The following is a 15565-nucleotide window of genomic DNA, read 5'->3' on the forward strand; positions in this document are numbered from 1 at the left end:
TAAACAATCTTATTTTTATATGTATTGTTAATATTTTTTGTTGTTTAATTTTACGTTTGTACATTTTTGTTTACATATTACTTTATTTATTTTGAATATACTTATAGCTTTTTTCATTCTTTTTACACATTTCTGACTGAAGGTATTATTTCTAGTGCCCTCATCCAGTAGTGATTTTATTAATTTCCAATCCGAGTTTTAAGTCTTTTTGCAGTCCTAATCCCAAAAAGCACATGATTTCGACAAATCTTTAAAAAAATATGCTTTCTTTTCATTATAAATTAAACGCTTTTGAACATTGACAAAAATATACCAGTACCTTCAGAATCTCGAAGGGCTTTTTTTTTGCCTGAATCTGCAGAAGTTCTTTCCAAAAATTGCAATGCAAAGTGTAGGGTTTTTTTTTAGGTGTCTGTTGCAAAAAATAGGGATGAAAGTGAAAGTTGCAACAAATTGTTGTGATTTTCCCTCTGTAATATAAAAATTTGCTGAAAAAAAGTAATGAAAAAATACAAACAAAAATACTGAAAAAGGCATTGTACCAACATGGCTCACAAAAATGTGCAAAATAAACTTTATTCAGCCACAACAAAGTACAAGTGCGTTACTTACTGCACGGAAAATACTCAAAATGAGGAATAAAAAAATACTTTCATTGTTAAAAATAATTTATGCTAAGGACAAGTATACATATAATCTTAAAGGGGATTACTACAGAAGTGACACTTAGTATAACAGCTGTACACTTACTAATTTCAAATATATCTAAAATATATTTCTAGTATTCTCCCACTAGGGAGCATATTTTCAAGACAACTGAGGACTACTATGATATGTTGTGATTAGGAATGTCCCGATCGATCAGCCACTGATGAGTATCAGCTGTTTTCATGAAAAGTACATGCCGATTAATGTCTTTTAAACGCTGATCCGCTCTGGCCGACACTGTATTTATTTTTAGCCCCCCGGTTGACTAGCTAAAAGCTAATTGTGTATCTCCATACAGTGTGGAGACGCTCCCCTACATTGATAATAATCACCTCCGTTACAGCTAATAAACAGCATTTCTTAGTTTCTTCAGTATCATTATCAAGTTTTTGGACAAAACACATTGATCACAAGAAGGAGAAGGCATGCTAGTAGCTAAGCTAGCTAGCTGCAAAGCTAACTTTAAACAACAGAAGAAATAAGGACATCTTAAAGTTTAAGAAGAGTGACTGGAACCATGCCAGAGCAGATAGTAAGCAGATATTACTCTTAAAACAAACATGTAGATGAATAAAAGTTATGGGGAGAGGATAATATACAAACTGTTAATTGTTGACGTGCTAGCATTGTCACACAAGAGGAAGGTGGATCGATCCATAAATTGGTGGTGTCGACATCATGGGTAATATCAGTGTATGAATCGATATTCACGTGGCGAAGTTGGCAGAGTGGCCGTGCCAGCAATCGGAGGGTTGCTGGTTACTGGGGTTCAACCCCCACCTTCTACCATCCTAGTCACGTCCGTTGTGTCCTTGGGCAAGACACTGCACCCTTGCTCCTGATGGCTGCTGGTTAGCGCCTTGCATGGCAGCTCCCGCCATCAGTGTGTGAATGTGTGTGTGAATGGGTGAATGTGGAAATACTGTCAAACAGCTTTGAGTACCTTGAAGGTAGAAAAGCGCTATCCCATTTATCATTATTTATTTAATATTTGTATTTTCTTCAAATATGTTTTGTTTGTTTTCGGCAATGTTTACAAATTTAGCGAATAATTCCTTGGACACAGGAGGACTTTGAGGGCAAAATGTATTCAATTTGCAATAGATTTTGCTTATGTTTAGTTATTGAGTACTAGGGTTGTACGGTATACCGGTACTGGTATAGTATCACGGTACTAATTAATCAAAAACGGTACTATACTCTGTTTGAAAAGTACCGGTTCGCCATATTTTTTGGTTTAAAAACTTACGATAAAGGTGAAGTTATAAGACTGAAACGCTTTCAGGAAAAGGTGCTTTAAAACAAACAATGTCCGTCCTCAGTCTGCAGTGTTTTAGCTACTTCTAAATCACTAATCCTTGCCTCCATGGCGACAAATAAAGTACGTTTCTTACAGGTATCATCCCTGCAAGACGAGGAATAGCTAAACATGCTTCACTACACGCCGTAGGAGGATACAATAGCTCACCGGCATCACAATGTAAACAAACGTCATGGGTGGCTCTACACCTGATATCCGCTGTAATGATACCAAGTACAAAAGCGTATTAACCAATACTACTATGATTATATCAATGTTTTTTATCGTCACAAAATCTTTTTTTAATTATTCATATTATATCAATAAACTCAGGAAATACGTCCCTGGACACATGAGGACTTTTAATATGACCGATGTATGACCCTGTAACGACTTGGTATCAGATCGATACCTATATTTGTGGTATCATCCAAAACTAATGTAAAGATCCAAACAACAGAAGAATAAGTGATTATTACATTTTAACAGAAGTGTAGATAGAACATGTTGAAACAGAAAATAAGCAGATATTAACAGGAAATGAACAAGTAGAACAATAATCAATTTTTACAGCATGTCCTTTATAATGTTGACAAAATAATAGAATGAGAAATGACACAATAGGTCACTGCATACGTCAGCAGACTAATTAGGAGTCTTTGTTTGCTTACTTACTACTAAGAGACAAGTTGTCTTGTATGTTTACTATTTTATTTAAGGCCAAAACTGTACTTAGATTGCAATTAAAAACATATGTTTAATGTACCGTAAGATTCTTTTCTCAAAATAAAGCCAATAATACCATTTTTTGTGGTGCCCTTTATTTAGAAAAGATTTGAAAAGTATCGAAATACATTTTGGTACCGGTACCAAAATATTGGTATCGGGACAACCCTATTGAGTACTACTGACTTTGCTTTGTTCAAACTATTGTATGTAATAAGAGAGAATGGGGAATTAGACTAAAAATGTTGTTGATATTGTTAAACTGTCAATAGCACTTACCGTAAGTAAACAAAAAACATTTACAGTTCATACATGTGACTGGTGTCGGTATTGGTATCAAACGGTCACACTCATGGATGAACAGAATCAGCAGCAAAAATCCCTGATCAGAAATTTCCTGGTTCCTTATTTACATAATTTCTGTCAGTTTTCCCCCAACTAACAATTCCAGCCATTCAACTGTTGGCTCGTTTCGTATTTTGCAGCAAGGCAACCATGAATAGTCTGCGGTTGTGGTTGATGGAAATGAGCAAGAACCATTGATAGCCTCAACAGTGTGGTGCAATCTAACTTTGTGAAAGCAAGACACCATAAAAGTTGATTATAACTGTAAAAATTAATGATGTGAGTACATAATGATGCTGACTTCATTCTATAGCAGGGGTCTCAAACTCAATTTACCTGGGGGCCACTGGATGCAGAAACTGGGTGAGGCTGGGCCGCAAGAAAAGATTTCTTAAAAAAAATCTAACATGCACTTTTTAATGAATTCACCTTCTTTGAATGGCTTTCCCGCCCTAGCAACCATCTTACTCACCATGTTGCTAGCTTTGACTGCTGCATCGCTCTTTTCGCTTGCTTTCTTGACGAATTCTTGTTGCCTCAGTAGGCTGGTTTTAAAATTTGCAACCCGGTTCACTCTCTCATCTCCCTGGTATTTTGCATACTCCTCAGCATGTCAAGTTGTATAACGACGTTTCCAATTGTATTCATTGTGCACCACAACTTTCTCTGTATCAACTACAGAAAAAAGCTATAAGGATTATTCATAAAGTAGATTACTTAGAACACACAAACATATTATTTATTAATTTGGGTTTATTGAAATTACAGGAGCTAGTAAAGTTACAGACATTATGTGTCATGTTTAAGGCTAAAAGTAAAACATTACCATCAAATTTACAAAAAATGTTTGTCATCACTTCTGAGAACGAAGAGCATAGAAGAAAAGGTCATTTCCAACATCAGTATTCAAGGACAACTTTAAATCGAATGTGTATATCAGTGACGGGGGTTAAACTATGGAATTCTCTTTACAATGAGATAAAAGATTGTAAACATATATTCCAATTGAAAAAATATATAAAGACAGAACAATAAGATCATATGGCCAGCCATAAGTGTTTACATTTTGCTTTATATTTATTATTTTACTTATTTTTTGCCTGGTTTTGTATTTGTTTTGTATCATCCCGTGAGGTGTATATTACTGCTTTTGTTTTTTTTGTTCGGTTTGTACATCATGAAGTTTTGCACTTCTTGTGTTTTTGTGTGTGTTTTTTTGTTTGTTTTTGTTATATTTGAATGTAATTGTTGGTTTATATGATATCATTAAGTAAGACTACGTATTATGTTGAAGGGGGCAGAAAAATATAAGATTTTTCTTCATCCTGCTCCTTCTCAGGCATTGGTGTGTAAATGTATAATTGAATAATTGAGGTATAATTATCTATCGATCAAAGATGCACATCAATGAAGAAGATAAATAAAAATGAAATGAAATGAAATAAGACACGTCGGGGTGCCCCTGTGCTCAACAAAGAAATATTGCATCAAAAATGTCTGGAGCCAGAGAGGGGGGGAGGTGCTCGCCGTGGAGTTTACAGTTACGGTAGCACAATTAGCCCCGAACGGGCTAACATCACCACTAACGTGTTAGGGTTGGGGGTAGCGGGGGTGTATAATATAGCCCGGAAGAGTTAGGGCTGCAAAGGATTCTGGGTATTTGTTCTGTTGTGTTTATGTTGTGTTTAGGTGCGGATGTTCTCCTGAAATGTGTTTGTCATTCTTGTTTGGTGTGGGTTCACAGTGTGGCGCATATTTGTAACAGTGTTAAAAATAAATAAAATAAAATATGACCACCCTCAGTGTGACATGTATGGCTGGTCCTCAAGAACTTCTTGCAACAACTTGCGTGTGCCTGCGGAAGCCTCATACAACATGAGTCTGGGGCGGTACGCTGTTAGTATGGAGAAATAGATGATGCGGTGACAGTTTCTAGAGGACATTAAAGGCAGTGCCATCACGTCACACCCTCGATATTGTGAGAGCCTTATACCACACCTTGATTGGTAGATTCCTTTAGCTCCGCACACAACGCTGTCAAGCGCCATTCATTTAAAACTCGCGGGCCGCACTAACATTAAACTTTCATATTAAGGCGGGGGCCGCAAAAGAACGTCTCGCGGGCCGCAATTGGCCCGCGGGCTGCGTGTTTGAGACCCCTGTTCTATAGGGTATTTAAGTCCACCATGAGGCCTCATAGTGCGCTGTCCCCCGTAATTGTGCATCTTGGTGTAACTCGTATTCAAACCTGACAAGAGGGACCTATGACCTACATAGACCTACAAGGCTTTCATTTTACATCCTCATCTTTTTTCATGTATTATTTAATCTTGCACCCTTCTTCTGCTCCCCCTCCCCCACACCCTCATGCTGCCTCAAAACCAAAAAGATCAATGAGACCAAGCATGACAGGGATTGACGTGACGCGCTTTGCTCCATTCAAAGGCCTCCCAAACTACAGTAAACTTGGTAAACACACACATATGAAAGGTCTATTTGTAGGCGCTGGGAATCTGTCAGGAGGTCTCAGCCGACTTAAAACTTCAAATCCGAACAACACTTTGCCCCTCAAAGAGCCTGCACCCCTGCTGTCAGGAACGACGTCTTTCCCAAAGTTTTACCTACACCTCGTACCCCCCCAACAATGCTTTCCAAAACACAAACAGTGCTGCTATTGGCTCCTCCAGGGCTCTTTGCTACACTTTCATTAGTGACAAAGTAGCTGGGAAAAGGCTCGACTTGACTCTACGTTACAGTACTCCCTGAACAGCAACGTCTTTTCTTTGCGAACGCAGCCTCTTGTGGGTGAACATTGCTCCAAGAACTGTCTGACATAGCTTGTCCCTCTGGAATAGCCGTGTAAATATGGAAGGGGAAAAAAAATCTAACATAACAGAAACTCAGTAAACTAGTTTGTATGTCAATGTTGGAGTGATAAAAGACTTTAAAAAGGTTTTAAAAACTGCAAATTTACACTTTGTGTAAATAAACTCTCACTAATGTACTTTCTTTTATAGCTAGGTGACCCAGTACTTTTGTTTATAAAGTAACACTTTGAAATAAAGGCCCCTCCACATTACACCATCCATCCATCTTCAACCGCTTATCCGGAATCGGGTCGCAGGGACAACAGCTCCAGCAGAGACCCCCAGACTTCCCTCTCCAGAGCAACATTAGCAACTTCCTCCTGGGGAATCCCGAAGCGTTCCCAGGCCAGAGAGGAGATGTAATCCCCCCATCTGGTCCTTGGCCTGCCACGGGGTCTCCTCCCAGTGGGACGTGCAACGAGGACCTCCCTAGGGAGACGCTCGTGAGGCATCCGCACGAGATGCCCGAACCACCTAAGCTGGCTCCTTTCCAAGTGAAGGAGCAGCGGCTCTACTCCGAATCTCTCTCGGGTGACTGAACTTCTCACCCTATCTCTAGCACTGTCTAAATTCCAAAGCTCTAATTCCCCCCAAAATACATCAAAATATACTACAAACAATCCCAAAAATATTACCAAAAAGATTTCTTAATAAATGCGAGAATAACAGTAATTCAATTTGAAATAAAAATTCCAAAAATATGCAACATTTAATAGGAGAGCATTAAAAATCGATTCACATTCGAATCGTGATTCTTATTCATCCCGACTTTAAATTGATTTATAATAATAATACTCCATTATAAGAATATGTATATCTATATCTATATTTACCTATATATGTGCAGTACATGCCAAAAAGTTTGGACACACCTTCTCATTCAATGCGTTTCTCTATTTACATTGTACATTGTCACTGAAGGCATCAAAACTATGAATGAACTATGATGAGCTTCAAGACGTAGTCACCTGAAATGGTTTTCACTTCACAGGTGTGCTTGAAGCTCATCGAGAGAATGCCAAGAGTGTGCAAAGCAGTAATCAGAGCAAAGGGTGGCTATTTTAAAGAAAGTTGAATATAAAAGATGTTTTCAGTTATTTCACCTTTTTTTTGTTAAGTACATAACTCCACATGTGTTCATTCATAGTTTTGATGCCTTCAGTGACAATTTACAATGTAAATAGTCATGAAAATAAATAAATATATATATATATATATATATATATATATATATATATATATATATATATATATATATATATATATATATATATATATACACACTACCGTTCAAAAGTTTGGGGTCACATTGAAATGTCCTTATTTTTGAAGGAAAAGCACTGTACTTTTCAATGAAGATAACGTTAAACCAGTCTTAACTTTAAAGAAATACACTCTATACATTGCTAATGTGGTAAATGACTATTCTAGCTGCAAATGTCTGGTTTTTGGTGCAATATCTACATAGGTGTATAGAGGCCCATTTCCAGCAACTATCACTCAAGTGTTCTAATGGTACAATGTGTTTGCTCATTGGCTCAGAAGGCTAATTGATGATTAGAAAACCCTTGTGCAATCATGTTCACACATCTGAAAACAGTTTAGCTCGTTACAGAAGCTACACAACTGACCTTCCTTTGAGCAGATTGAGTTTCTGGAGCATCACATTTGTGGGGTCAATTAAACGCTCAAAATGGGCAGAAAAAGACAACTTTCATCTGAAACTCGACAGTCTATTCTTGTTCTTAGAAATGAAGGCTATTCCACAAAATTGTTTGGGTGACCCCAAACTTTTGAACGGTAGTGTATATATATATATATATATATATATATATATATATATATATATATATATATATATATATATATATATATATATATATATATATACATACATACATACATATTGCGGGTTTGTCTCTGTGCGATATAGAAAATGACTATATCGTGATATTCGAGTATACGTTCTCACGCAGTTGCTTTTAGCTGCGGGCATTACACTATAGGCCAGGGGTGTCTAAACTTTTTCCACTGAGGGCCGCACACGGAAAAATTAAAGCATGAGGGGTCCGCTTTGAAGTTTTTCATTTTCAAACCATAACAAAATATATGGATTTTTTGTTTTGTTTTTACATTTAGGGCTCCCGGGGACCATAAGTCTCCGTCATTAACATGTTAAGAATAAGTAAAATTATTATTTTAATTTCTAATGTAACGCCTACAGTAAATCTCTATATCAACTTCAGGTTGATATAAAGTAAAAAAAAATAAAATAAAATAAAAAAAAGGTTGTATGCCTTTTCTGTCAAAGACAACGTTGTTTTTCATAGTAAAACTGAAATATGCAGTATTTCCCCCACAGCCCAAAACATTCAGAAAGCAATGTTTGATGTGTACCGGTAATTCATGTGAAGTAATTGGATTCCTCAAAAGATCAATAATGCAGGACACCACTGATTTAAATGTATTATTATTTCTGAGTAATCAGTCACAGTGAAAAGATAAATAAAATCCCACTAAATATCTTTGGGATCTAAAAGGTCCCCCACTCATAAAGTGATACATTTTTATTATTATTTGTTTTACTTTCAACACTTAAGTTGCCCCAAGTGGAGGAGTTCAAGTACCTAGGAGTCTTGTTCACGAGTGAGGGAAAAGTGGATCGTGAGATCGACAGGCGGATCGGTGCGGCGTCTTCAGTAATGCGGACGCTGTATCGGTCCGTTGTGGTGAAGAAGGAGCTGAGCCGGAAGGCAAAGTTCTCAATTTACCGGTCGATCTACGTTCCCATCCTCACCTATGGTCATGAGCTTTGGGTCATGACCGAAAGGACAAGATCACAGGTACAGGCGGCCGAAATGAGTTTCCTCCGCCGGGTGGCGGGGCTCTCCCTTAGAGATAGGGTGAGAAGCTCTGCCATCCGGGGGGAGCTCAAAGTAAAGCCGCTGCTCCTCCACATCGAGAGGAGCCAGATGAGGTGGTTCGGGCATCTGGTCAGGATGCCACCCGAACGCCTCCCTCGGGAGGTGTTTAGGGCACGTCCAACCGGTAGGAGGCCACGGGGAAGACCCAGGACACGTTGGGAAGACTATGTCTCCCGGCTGGCCTGGGAACGCCTCGGGATCCCCCGGGAGGAGCTGGACGAAGTGGCTGGGGAGAGGAAAATCTGGGCTTCCCTGCTTAGGCTGCTGCCCCTGCGACCCGACCTCGGATAAGCGGAACAAGATGGATGGATGGATGGACTTAAGTTACGAGATCAACCTCAGATATATCTGTCGAGTTTACGTTTGAACTATTATTTTGGTTGTTTTATGCTCTTTTGTCAAAGAAAACGTTGTTTTTATACCGCAACCATATGCAATATTTTCCACAAAATTTTTTTAAAGTGAAATATTTTAAGTACCCGGTAATTGGAGCCTTGGATAGGCCAATAATTCATTATAACATTCATTTTTGAAAAACTATTGTTTTTGGGGAGCAATAGCAAAAAAAGAAAAATAAAGACAAAAGAAAAAAAACAGCCTTTATGGCAGCTTTGTATCAACATTGCAACTTTCTCTCGTGACATTTCACCTCATTCCACTTTTTTAAATTATTTGAAAATGTTTGCAATAGCATTTCCAGAATGTGTGGCGGGCCGGTAAACAATTAGCTGCGGGCCGCAAATGGCCCCCGGGCCGCACTTTGGACACCCCTGCTATAGGCGTTTCTCACTCTTTGTTGTCTCTCCTTCTCACAGAGAGTTAAAACAAGCGCACCTTCTTACATACGTCACATACGTATACGCCCTCGCGTAGCAGAGAGGTAGCGGCATGGGTAACGTTAGCAGTGGTGCGAGTGGTAATATGAGAGAAAGAAGGTGCGAATCTGGTAACAAATGAAGGAAGAATTAATTCCCAAGAAAAATAGCATGGGGTCCATCGTCTGGCGGTGGTTTGGCTTCAAGCGGGAATATGTCGAACAGACAACCGTAATTTGGCAAGTGTGGGGCAAAAGCGTTGCTACAAAAAGTAGCATTACTGCAAAAATGTAGCATCATTTGAAAACTCACCCACTAGAGAATGAAGAGTGTTTGAAACTCTGCATATCAACATCTCCGTTCAGTGCCACACCAACAAAATGCTGAGGCAAACATTTCCAGATCAACACCGTATGAAACAAATAGTCAACAACAGAAGGAGATAACGTCCGCAGGAACCTACCACATAGCGAAGGACATACACTATTTGATTTACTATTATGCAGTTTATTTTTATTTGACAGTTATTGAAATATCTTGTGTGACATCATGCACAAAAGTGCACTTTATTTGTTTTAAACTATTGTAGTGGCGTTCTGTACAAAAAGTGCACTTTAATTTAGTGTTGTTTTGATATGTCATCTTAGTGACATCATGCACAAAAGTGCATGCATAGCTTGTTTTAAAATGTCTCTGACAATCTTGCATTTTCTGTTTTGAAATTACATGAATGTTAGTGGCACTGCTTAATAACTGTTTAATAAATACTGTTTTGGTCAATTGACTTAGTTGTGATTTCCCTCTCTGCATGAAAGTTTAAAATTAGCATATATTAATGCAGTATGAACAAGAATGTTTTAATGTAGACACATAAATTCATCATACTGGTGTGATTATATGCATCAAGTGTTCATTCAAGGCTAAGGCAAAATATCGAGATATATATCGTGTATCGTGACATGGCCTAATAATATCGAGATATTAAAAAAAGGCCATATCGCCCAGCCATATATATGTATATATATATATATATATATATATATATATATATATATATATATATATATATATATATATATATATATATATATATACAGTATATGAATTGATTTAGACAAAGTTTAGCTGGCGTACTTTGGCTAAAATGATAGTTAAATCTATTTTTCACATTTTATCATTTACTAAATGCAATCTTTTCATTGTGACAGACAGAAATACATGTATCGCGTGCTATTGAGTACATTATTGAGTATATTAATGAGTATATAATACTATCATTGATTTCAAACTTTTTAAAAATTGAACTAAATAAATATCTGCTTGAGTTATATCAAAGCAAGTTATTCATCAAATTGTACACTGTAGAAATGACAATAGATTATATAGTAAAAAAAGAACTGGCAGCTCAGTTTCCAGGATTTTACAGTAAAAAAAAAAAAGCTATACTACCGTTTTTCCATTTACAGTAATATGCAGTAAAAACCATCGTAAATTTTACGGTGATGTTGGCAGTTTTTTGTTTTTTTACTGAAAAATCGATTTTTAATTTTTATTTTTTTTTACAGTGTATGTAATACAAAAATAATAATCAAAATGCATAGCAATTAATTTTATAATATCATGAGGTGAATTCTTATATATTTAAATTCCTAAATTATATACGGTTACAAGCAGCCCTCTTAGGGCATATGTAACTGCGATGTGGCCCTCAGTGTAACTGTGTTCGACACCCCTGTTCTAGATTTAAGACATCCTGCCTCCGTCTTTTTTATTTAACCTTTATTTAACCAGGAAAAAAATCCCATTGTGATTAAAAACCTCTTTTTCAAGGGAGTCCTGGCCAAGGGGCAGCAAAGTTACACAGAATGACATTCACATTACACATTAAAATGACAGGATGGACATCAAGTAACACAGTTGCAAATAACTGAGGCTCCTTCAAATGCTCTCTGCTTTAAATGTGCTGACATAAATAACGAGGTACGCTTTGCAAAATGACAAAAGTGTTTATGTCTTTGACAAGATGAAGGTGTAATGTTGGCACACTTTGCATGTTTTCACCTGCCATGTTGTTGCGAGCGGCCGCGTCGACCCGCTACCGTCCGGAAAAAACGCCTATTGTCGACAAATTAATTTGTCGAGGACAAATTTTATTGTCTATATCTGCCGACAATATCGACGAATCGCTGCACCCCTTCTACATGTACAAGTAGGAGGGTGGCACTGCAGCCTTGACAAACATCTGACAGCACCACTAATCCAGCCTCCTAATGCCATCATTGTATGCCACCTGGAGTTGATACATACCATACTGCTTTTTTCTGTTTCTGCCACAGGTGGGCAGTATACATGGTCGCACAAAATGTACTGAGCACATGGAAAACAGCATAGACCGCTGCCTGTAAATGTCTCTATCATCTGGTAGGTGAGCAGATATGTAGTGTCCCAAGTGTTTGATTTTATCAAAGACATTGAGGATGTTGCCTGACATTATGAAGTCAGGGAAAGTTAATGTCGTATCCTCTGCACTCCTGGCAATCTAGATATTACTCTTTTTTTGCATTGTCTTTAATGTCAAAGTCTAATCCATACGGAGAGCCCACCTTCAGAAGATGACTAAAACATCAGCATACATCAGGTGGTTTGTGATAGTAATGCCAACAGTACAACCGGTCCTACATTCATTGCAAAGCTTAGATGAATAATCCATATGAACATTAAAAAGACAAGGTGCCGCACACCATTGCTAACATAAAAAGGTGACGATACCTAGTTTCCTTGTTTTACACACATTCAATTCCATTCCATTGAAAGCAGTAAAACAATGTTTGTGCGCCTCAATAAAAAAACAAATGCTGGCTTTGTTATTTACAAATGCCATTTTTTGTTTAAAATAAATAGTTTTGAGAGGAAAAAAACGTTAGTTTTCGCTAGTTAAATATTGTGTAATTATGTGTCGGTTTGCTCACAATCGCCCCCCACTTTCCCAAGTGTGGTGAGTCAGAGTACAACTTAAGCGTTGGAGGACCTGAGCCTCCAGCTTCTCGTTTTTCTATTTTAGAGTGTGATGATCAACAATAATGATGTGACACTTACATTGAAACATTAAAGGTGCCATATAAAATAATGTGGCCAGAAATGGTACTGCAATCACAGTCAAAATTTTACCAAGGTACGCCTATAGGCTACTGTTCCAAACATTTCAGATTGCCATATAACTTGGTACAAGTAGTCCACAATATGCAAACACAAATGAGGAATTATTTTATCATGTGATTTGGTTGTCTCCATACGTTTCACATTGCCATGATGATAGCCGTGCTAATGCTGGAACCCATTTCCTCAGCGTATCAGCATATTGAGAACGAAATAGGCACTGACACAATCCATATCCACATAGGTTTTATTTGTCGAAAAAATATTTTGCCCTGTAAGTTGGAATACACATCGACATACAGGCTAATGGGCATATATTTCCCCCGTCAGCCTAAATATCGATAGCATGCTAAGCATTACACTAGGAGCGAAGCGCCATCACACTAAGCATTAGTTGCACGAACATACCAGCTTTGTTAGACAAGATCATAGACTGTATTGGACAATATAGTTTACATACGAAATGTCCATTTCCATTCATTACAAGTAATAAGAAAACGTAAATGCCTTACTTACCTATCAAGGAGGAAATTAGCAAGTTTGGCGACAGATGAAAAAATCTTCTCCGCCTTCAATCATCTCCATCTTTCAAAGGCATCCTCAATACAAATCCTTGTTTTGTTCCTGAGAATCATAACGACACCTTTTAGATTTACTAAGGTCTGACATATTTAGTAACTTTACCAGTAGCTAGACGAAGAGGGCGGTGGGTAACTGGCAACCTGGATGTGACACACTCACAGACTTTCTAATTGGTCAAACGGTGGTGGGCAGGGCATCGAAATGAAAACAATAACAATAATTCAGGATGTAAATCAAATTTTTAAATGAGCATATCCCGGCTGAACTACTGCTATCAGTTATAGAGGTATTGTAAAAGAACATGATTTATTAATGCCTTTTGACATATCACGGCCATTTAATGATGACTTGACGTGAAATTATTACCTATGGCTCCTTTAAACATGCTGGCGATTCTACAGCAGTGTTTCTTAACCATAGGGCCCTTCAGCTATTTCTCAGCTGCGGTCCTTATGAGTAACCCCTGGCCGCAGCCCGCAGATCGAGGAGGGGCTAAACGTTTAACCCATGTCGCAAACGGCAACAATCACTTTCTCCTCCATGCTGCAGTTCACCCCGGACTGCACTACACTGCACTGAGTTTGACGGTTGAATGCTGATTGGCTGTTACTTGCATGAATATTTTAATGATGGACTTGTTTGTCAATCCATACATTAGTTTATAATGTACAATAAAACGTTTAGACCAGCCCACATTTAGGGAAAATTTAAGCCCCTCCTCGATCGAGTAACCCCTGACTGCAGCGGGGGTGAACCCATGGGTTAAACGTTTAGCCCCTCCTCGATCTGCAGCCAGGGGCACTTGGTCCTTATGGGCCTCAGTTGTAATACACTTTTACACCACTTGTGGCAGTAATGACAATCTCAAACAAACAGAAGAAGTCTGGCGCTAAAGCCATAGAGAAGTTTCTTAAGCGCAAATATTTGGACTAAAGTGATGTAGCTGTACTTTCATTTCCATTTGAACTTTTTTGACAGTTTAATTAAAAAAAATATTCATTTAGTTTGATTATTGTAACACACACACAAGTAAAGAGATGAAACGGCAACACATGCTGAAGCCTCGTGATCAGTTTGTTTGCAAATTGTGTGATTTTTACTCAAGTAAATGCTAAAATTGTATAACAGTTTAATGGACAAATATTTATTTAATTTTTTGTTTTTGTTTTCTATCAAGACAAGTAAGGCTCTGTCTCTCCTGCCTAACCTGACCACACTTCCCTGATATAATGTATCATGTTTCTTTAAAAACAAAGGCCAGGGTTTTTTTTTAAAATTAGTAATAAAAAACATTTTAAACTTACAGTATAATTCATCCTCTTGAGCACATACATCTCTTCTCCCACTGTTTCTTTTCCAGCACTTTCTCTTTGGTTTAACAAGTTTTCGAGCCTCTTAAAAGTCCAACATTCAAATGTTATCCGTCTACAATCCTCATTGTGAGAGGTACAGTGTGTAATGAGAAACATTGTCTTTGTATTTTGTCCCTGGGAGCAATTATTAGTAGCAGAGAGTTTGAGCAAAATGGCTGCTGGGTTCAAAGGAGCATGAACCAGGAAGTGAAAGAGAGGAACACAAAGTGGGGAAGGTAATACATGTGACACACATTAGATATGAGGACAGGCATTGTCACACCAAATTTCGCGTGCCGGTTAAGGACCCCCGGCAACTTTGTGATTTTATTGGACGCAGCCCCGGAAGTAAATGGGGGGGTGGGATGTTTTTGTAAGGGGAAGAAATTTGGCGTGACAGCATTGATACTATCATAGACATCTTATAAGTAGACGCAGCATTGGCTGCTGTGACGCGAGAAATTCGGCCGCCATCTTAAAGTGGTGATGAGGAGCCGACGAGCAGCCTAAATTGATCAGTTGACAGGTAGAAAACTAAAATGCGGGCGTTTTCTGGCTCAAATGAGTGGACTGTTTAAAATAGGAATCAGGGGATTACTTTTCACAAGTAAGATTTAACATTAACGTACTATTGGTTGTATTTTTTTCGAAAATAATATTACCACAGAGTTTTAGAAGGAGCAAAGATCTTCAATAGTACTGAAATCGTAGCCGCTAGCAAACAAGAGTATGACCATAATAGAATTGCTTGTCAATGAAATTCATTAAATTTAAAAATGTCACACTTGAA

At 37.9% G+C, this 15565-nt stretch overlaps 1 protein-coding gene across 3 annotated transcripts in view; it reads right to left on the minus strand.

Annotated features, from left to right (window-relative positions):
• LOC133630853 (zinc finger protein 521-like) overlaps nt 1-14946 on the minus strand; it is a 289433-nt gene extending 274487 nt beyond the window's left edge. For 2 of the 3 annotated variants that reach the window (XM_062022664.1, XM_062022661.1), the window contains exons 1-2: nt 14728-14946; nt 13358-13465 (exon numbers count right to left, since the gene is read on the minus strand). The gene's annotated coding sequence lies outside the window, so the exon portion shown is untranslated. The remainder of the gene's footprint in view (nt 1-13357; nt 13466-14727) is intronic. The other variant, XM_062022663.1, reaches the window with a different exon arrangement.
• Between the last annotated feature and the right edge of the window lie 619 nt (nt 14947-15565).

Source organism: Entelurus aequoreus, linkage group LG16 (genome assembly GCF_033978785.1).
Source record: "Entelurus aequoreus isolate RoL-2023_Sb linkage group LG16, RoL_Eaeq_v1.1, whole genome shotgun sequence".
In the NCBI taxonomy this organism is placed as follows: Eukaryota; Metazoa; Chordata; class Actinopteri; order Syngnathiformes; family Syngnathidae; genus Entelurus; species Entelurus aequoreus.